This window comes from Pleurodeles waltl, chromosome 7, assembly GCF_031143425.1.
Source record: "Pleurodeles waltl isolate 20211129_DDA chromosome 7, aPleWal1.hap1.20221129, whole genome shotgun sequence".
NCBI lineage: Eukaryota > Metazoa > Chordata > Amphibia > Caudata > Salamandridae > Pleurodeles > Pleurodeles waltl.
The window spans coordinates 74,255,578-74,263,273 of record NC_090446.1 but is presented as its reverse complement, the minus strand read 5'-3'; the positions used below and the strand labels follow the sequence as shown (position 1 = coordinate 74,263,273).

At 42.5% G+C, this 7,696-nt stretch overlaps 1 pseudogene; it reads left to right on the top strand.

The window, feature by feature from the left end:
• The first annotated feature begins 468 nt into the window (after positions 1 to 468).
• Positions 469 to 2,334, top strand: LOC138247192 (syntenin-1-like; annotated as a pseudogene).
• Positions 2,335 to 7,696: the final 5,362 nt, after the last annotated feature.

Here is a 7,696-nt window from a genome sequence, read left to right as displayed (position 1 = left end):
ACTTACCAGGGATGGGTCCCCCATCCTGCAGTGTCCCTCTAGTGTAGGTGTTGGTGTCTCTGGGGCTGGGGAGGGCACCTGTGGGCCCTTTCAATGGTGTTCCACCATGGAAATTGGTCCACAGGGCCTCTAACTCCTGCCCTGACCCAGGCGTTAAATATTAGCGCTAAGCAAGCTTAGCGCCATTATTTAAGGCCGCCTCCCCCCGTGTGTGATTTTAGCACGGGGATAAATATGGTATGATTGTTTGGTCGGGAACACCTACCTAGCATCTCATTGACGCAAGTTAATTTCCTACAACCAGAAAAATGACACTAATTCCAAAACGCTGGCACTAGACGGGTCTAGTGCCAAAGTATAAATATGGAGTTAGTTTTGCCCGAATTAGCATTAAAAAAAGATGCAAATTCAGTGCAAAAAAAGTATAAGTATGCCCCTAGGTCTCTGAGCCAGGTACCATTTTCCAGCATGTCCTTGTACCCTTCCATGGAACACCTGAAGGTCGACCAAGTAATAGAGGCTCAAACTGCATTTTCTGCCTTTCCTGCCACCCAACAAGTCTATCTGAAGCCTCTGCTCGAGTTCTTCTTGGTAGATGTTTGCATCCCCAATTATTAATCCTGATCTTGCTCAGTGTATGGGACTGAGGGGGTCATTCTGACCCTGGCGGGCGGCGGGAGCCGCCCGCCTGGAGGGAACCGCCGAATGACTGCACCGCGGTCAAAAGACCGCGGAGGCCATTCTGGCTTTCCCGCTGGGCCGGCGGGCGACCGCCAGAAGGCCGTCCGCCGGCCCAGCGGGAAACCCCCCTCAACAATGAAGCCGGCTCCGAATGGAGCCGGCGGAGTTGGTGGGGTGCGATGGGTGCAGTGGCACCCGTCGCAATTTTCAGTGTCTGCAAAGCAGACACTGAAAATCATTATGGGGCCCTGTTAGGGGGCCCCTGCACTGCCCATGCCAGTGGCATGGGCAGTGCAGGGGCCCCCAGGGGCCCCACGACACCCGTTCCCGCCATCCTGTTCCTGGCGGTAAAATCCGCCAGGAACAGGATGGCGGGAAGGGGGTCGGAATCCCCATGGCGGCGCTGCAAGCAGCGCCGCCATGGAGGATTCCCTGGGCCAGGGGTAAACCGGCGGGAAACCGCCAGTTTCCCTTTTCTGACCGCGGCTTTACCGCCGCGGTCAGAATGGCCCAGGAAGCACCGCCAGCCTGATGGCGGTGCTTCCGCGGTCCCCGGCCCTGGCTCGAAATGACCCCTTGAGTCTGAATGAAGAAGAAATACACAGAAACCTGTCTATGGTGCCATCATAGGGACAGCAACTTGCAATAAGACCTTCCTCAATGAATCACAAGGTATATCCTATAACAGCAAATGATGTTGGAATTTGCACAGCAGTAATATAGGAAGGTGTCTGTGAAGTAATCCTATGTAAAAACCCAAAATGGCACAATTGGTCCTCAACTTTAACATTTTGCAAATACCACATTGTTCGTTTGGTGCAAACTGATCCCCAGCACCTTTAGTAGGTAAGAAGTTTGGTGATTAGGTTTTGTAAATAAATGGTGAAAAATGTGATGGATGAGGTTCTAAGAAGTCTCACAAAATCATTGCACAGGCTGCTAAAGATACAATTACCATGGTGGTATGGGATAGGCCTTTTGTGTGAACCATCACAATACACAATGACAGCACAGGACACATTTGATTTATTTAAAAAAATGGAAAGATTACCTCAATAGATCGCCAGGGCAGAATGTTCATTTCGCCGGAGTGATTGGAGTAATTTTGGTTATTCCTTGTTATCTTTTGACGAGTAATTACCAATAATTATGTGAATATTCCGCCTCGCATAATTAAGAATATTTTGGGGTTAAAAAACCTAATGTAAGAGAACATTTAGTGAGTGTGAGCGCCCGCCTGCACTCGTGTTCCCTATTTGTGTTCTGCTGTATTCAGAGCTGTTTCGTAATGCAAAATCTATCCCTGCATCTATTTTGGAGGCGAGGGACTAAGAAGTAGGGCTAAATGCAGAAATACTCTTCTCACAGACTTTTTAAGTAATTTTGAGTTATTACACTATACTGAATAACGCAAGTTATCACCAGACCTTTTCAATATTCAAAGACTGCTGCTGCTAGAAATAGGCCTCTATGTGAGCACAACATCTGTGAAGTTAATGGACAGAATATAAGTGGAATGAAGGACTTTACAGCAGCAGACATTTTGTGGTAACCATTACAATAATGCTTTGCTTCATTTATGAGCATATGATAAAGACAATGGCTTCCAGCATTATGAAGAATCTGATGCTTCATGGTGTTTCTGAAGTTTAAATCTGGAGCCTTCCGACATTCGGCTCACAAACATAAGTCATTCATTGAAATGTTAAAGGCTGCATTGTGGTATTTGCAATGTTTAGAATGGTGAAGTCTTACAGTTCAGTGCAATTAGCTTATATGTGTTACTTTAATGACAGCTCAAAGGAGAGGCCAGCAAGGTGGCAGCAAAATTTTCTTCGCTTGTATGAGTGCTGAATAATCTGAAGCTCATTTACTGCAGTGTAGGAGTAGGATAATTTCCCTGTGCCATTCCTTAGGTGTTGCTCAGCACAAGGTAGCTCTAAGATTATGTAGAGTGGATATGTCTCTGTTCATTGTCTTTTCTGTTGCTAAATATCTGGAGTGCACCTTGCCAATTTGACAAAAAACTGGTTCCTCAATTACCCCGCCATTGGTCTAGAGTACATTTTTCCTTGTACATGATGTTTTTATAGGTTTTATATATTGTGTTTTATCTTGTTGATTGTTTGAGCACAGGCATTTTACTAAATCAGGTCCTTAGCGAGGCCAGTGGGGGCTTGTCTCCCTTCCTCTCTGTAATTAACTCATTTGGGAACTTATTGTTTAACCTCCATGCCCCTTTGGGCAATTGTAGTATGTTGGCATGGGCATTAAATACGAGTATTCGTTTTTTAGGGTCGAGCCTGCGAATGCATACGCTTGCACATGCATCTTGCATGCAAGACACGCTTGTGTTCAGTAAAGGGCTTAGAGCCCGCCTGTTGTTCAACATTTGTTGGTTTGCGTGGCACACTTCTTTACAGCCTCGCAATTCGTCAAGGCATGTCTGGCATCATTTCTGTTCCTCTGTGTGGAGCAGGGATCAAGCACTTATTGATTTCAACTTAATTAGTGCCCACCCGCTGCTCCCAACGTGATTGAGGTACTATTTTGTTCTACCTTCCGGTGTCCTGCAAACAGAAGGCTTTTGACTGTCAAAAACGTGCCCAGCAGGACGAACAAAATTGCAAAATATTATTTTTGAATTTCTCAGTTTCCACTCATGTCTTTTTTTGTTTTTGCTCGTAGGCACTGTTGTCAAAAGATGACTTACAACTTGTTTGAAACATGCAAGACCTATTGCATTGCAAATGCTTGTTAACATAGTTACAGAGTTGTTTAACCTTCTATGACACACATATGTTTTTATCTTATATTGTATATTGCTGTTTTATATTGTAAGGGTGTTTCTTAAATCCTCATGATACTTTTATGGCCTCTGGCCGAAATAAAGTAATTAAAGTAAAGTACTCCATTTAGTCTAAAGCAAATAGAACTGGCTTTTGTACTGGTTCATTGCAAATCATTGTAATAGGTTGCAGGTATATTATGTATTCATTTACCTTATGGGTGCAAACATTACTCAGCTGTTAACATTTAAGAAGCTGTAAAAAAGGTGCAAACATTCCTCTGATTGCCAAATCATCCAACAATCAAAATAATTAATTTCAAGCTATAAACACGAGAACATGGAAGTTACTGTGTTTGGCTACTCTTAGCTAAATCATACTTGTGAGATTTACTCAGAAAACTGATGAGTGAAGATCCTGGCACATAATCATTAAAAAAATTATGTTGGTGGTCATTTTGCTTGGGTGTCACATGTGTGGCACAAGAGATAGTTTTGGAAATGTTCAAGGAGTTGTCTTGACTTCAGTTTAAAAGTAAGACCATTTGGACCTATCCACTGTATATAATTGGGTTGAAAAGTGCATTGGTGAAATATCTCACTTACCAACATCCTGTATTTGTTTTCTGTTGTTGTATTCATTTTCCCTCCCTAAAAGGTAGTGCCCTTTTCCAGCATTGAAACTCTTCACTTTCAGGTTGTTGCATACCTCAGCAATGAGCTATAACTCACTGAGCCATCTTACTGTCTTGCATGTAAGTTTATTTTTTGTGGATATCCTAAAAGACTGTCCCACTTGACCCAAAATTGGACAACCTGGATCTAACTAGTTCAGCAGAAGCAAACCAAGACTACAGCACCCAGAATGCATCAGGTTACCACATAAATGCCCAAGACCAGAAACACATACAGTTCCCTAATGCCTGCAGATTGCTAAGGATACATTACAATGAGAAGCCCGAACCTTGCTGAGTGCGGGAGCCAGACTCCTGATGACTGGAGGCCAAAATGTAGTCTTCAGTCTGAGTTTCTGGAAGGTTCCAGGGCAGCCACCAGAGCCTCCACCATTGCTGTTGTCTTAAATAACATGGACATATTCTGTAGTTGGTGTACACCTCAAGGATCTTCACCCATCGCAGTGCAATAGTGAAACCAGATTTACAGCAAGGACCTAGAGAGAGTGTTCATGTAAACAATCAGTTTATTGAGGTGCTGTTGCACGCTCGGGTGTAGCTGTGGAATTTTGGAATTTTCAAGTTTCTTATATCACTGAACACCAGCAAAGTTGCCTCGGGATCGTGCCAAGGCAAGTAGTCATAACACATTATGGGCTAGATGGATGAAGCATTTTTGCAGTCGCAAACAGACAGAGACCGCTTTTTGGTATGCAGAAAGCCCAAGTTGCGATGCAGTAACTTGTTACTTGCTACCATTATTTAGAGGGGGCATGTTGAGGGCGTCCCTTCCTAATACCAAGTGTTTTGCAGTAGAAATGCTGTCACAAACATTTGCAATTTACCGCCATTTGAAAAATTGTGGTAACCCATTCATAATTTAAAGGTTGGTAAAATATTTGTTAAGAGCAGTTTTTTAATGACCCTCTAAAAAAATACGTGCTGCATTTTGTTTTTAAAGAGTACTTTATTTAAAAGGAATCATAGACATTGTGGTTTGATGACTCCAGCAGGCCACCATCACTGTAATGGCTGTGCTTCCTAATGGGTCGCAATTTGCACTCTACCTCATTAATATTAATGAGGTAGGTCTATTTGCAACCCGCTAGGAATTGCGAATGAAACTCTTAAGAGTTTCAGACATGAAACATAGCGATTTCCTAGCTGTGTTTCGCACTTAATCACAATTAGGAAATTGCTATTCAGAACTCATGTACATCTTGCCCTATGTGAGCAATCATTGTGAGTTAAATGTCACTTCTGATGTGTGTTGGCAGCTGGAGTAGGACAGTCATCATGAAGAGGCAAAAGAGGCCCAGCCAAGGTGCTCATGAAAAGCTGTCCACAACGGTGGAGAAGGGAGGAGATGTGGCCTAACCTGCAGAGCTGCAGATATTTAACTCGGACAATTAGGTTTGAATCCAGCGTCGGCTCAACATCCTGTGATTCTGGGCAAACCACTGAATATATCTGTGCCTGGCAAAAAATAATAATAATAACCTGACCTTGTATAATGTAATCTAATCAGGGGCTCATATAAAGCTCTCCATTGCCCTCGGGACAAAGGGCCAGTGTCAGGCATGGGCATAGTGGACAGCTGCCCAGGGCCTCGCAGTCAGCCCACCAACATGGGGCCCCCACTAGTATGAAGCAGTCAGGCCACGCTCTCCATTCTTCTTATGCCCCCTGCCCAGCCAATTAACAGAGAGAGTGGTCTCATTGCAATAGTATCCATGGGAGCGTGCGCCCCACCCTTTGCCTAGCAGATATGGTGCAGGACACCGAGACCTAGGGGAGCGGATCCCAGACTATGGGCTCAGTTGCAAGGAGACACATTCTGCATGTTTATCCTGCCTTCTGCACATACAGATGCAGCACAGGACGCTCATTGTCCCACACATTTGTTTGCTGGAAATTAGCGTCCAAATGGTATAACTTGGATGTCCATCAGAAGCAGCAGATGACAAACCTACATCTCCATTTTTTTACAACTCAAATTCGTCCCAACAGGGGGTAGGATATATATATATATATATATATATATATATATATATATTACCTAGTGGCAGTCAACACTAGGGAGTTATAATTAGGACCATATTTCCATAGTAAAAGCATTTTTTGACTTGCCTATATCTTTGGCACCATTTGACAAATCTTCCCAAAATTTTCCAAACAAGGTGTTGAGGTGATTCTTGTTATGTATGGAAAGTTTTCTGGTGATCCATTAAGCGGGGGCCGAGAAAAAGGGGGCTCACAAAAGGTTGCATTTCCCATGTTAATTTCCATAGGATTTTTTAGACACGACTACAGGCCAAACCACTGGACGGAATTACACCAAATCTGGCAGAAAACTAGCTGTCCGTACAGAAATTACGCTTTCGCTTATTTGGTATGAATATGTTCAGTAGCTAACTATAATGTCCCTGTAACCTTTGTTTTTTTCAGTGTGTATATATATATATATATATATATATATATATATATATATATATATATATATGTATGACCTACTGGCATTCTCCAGTAGATAGTTATACAGTAGTTAGGACCTAGTTTCCATTGAAAAGTATTTTTTGACTTGCCAATATCTTTGGCACCACTTGATGAATCTTCATGAAGTGCTTGTGGTGCATGGAAAGTTTCAGAGTGATCCATCAAGCGGGGGCAGAGAAAAAGGGGATTCAAAAAAAGGGAATTTTCAATGTTAATTCCCATAGGAGTTTTGAACAAAACTACATACCAAACCACCTGACAGAATTACACCAAATTTGGCAGAAAGGTAGAATGCAGATCAGCCTTTTTTGTATTTGGTGTAAGTGTGTTCAGTAGCTTAGGAGAAATTAACCCCTTCGCTGCCAGGCCTTTTCCCCCTCCTGTGCCAAGCCTTTTTTTGGCTATTTGTGGCAGTTTGCGCTTAGGCCCTCATAACTTTTTGTTTACATTAGCTAGCCATGCCAAATTTGCGTCCTTTTTTTCCAACATCCTAGGGTTTCTAAAGGTACTCAGAGTTTGTGGGTTCCCCCGGAGAAGACCAAGAAATTAGCAAAAATACAGCTAAAATTTAGTTTTGTTGCAAAAAATGGGGAAAAAGTGCTGAAGGAGAAAGCATGTGTGTTTTCCATGAAAAAGGCATCAACAAAAGGTTTGTAGTGCTAAAATTACAATCTTCCCAGCTTTCAGGAACAGGCAGACATGAATTTGAAAAACACATTTTTCAACACAATTTTGGCATTCTACTGGGACATACCCCATATTTACTATTTTTTGTGCTTTCAGCCTCCTTCCAGTTAGTGACAAAGACAGGTGTGAAACTAATGGTGGATTCCAGACAGCTAAACATTTCTGAGAAGTAGACACAATTCTGAATTCAGCAAGAGGTCATTTGTGTAGATCCTTCAAGATTTTCCTACAGAAAATAACAGCTAAAATAAAAAAATATTGAAACTGAGTTGAAAATAACAGCCATTTCTCTCACGTTTTCTTCTGTAAATTTGTCCATCTATGGCAAATTTTTGAGAGCAATATACTGTTACATCTGTTGGACTCTTCT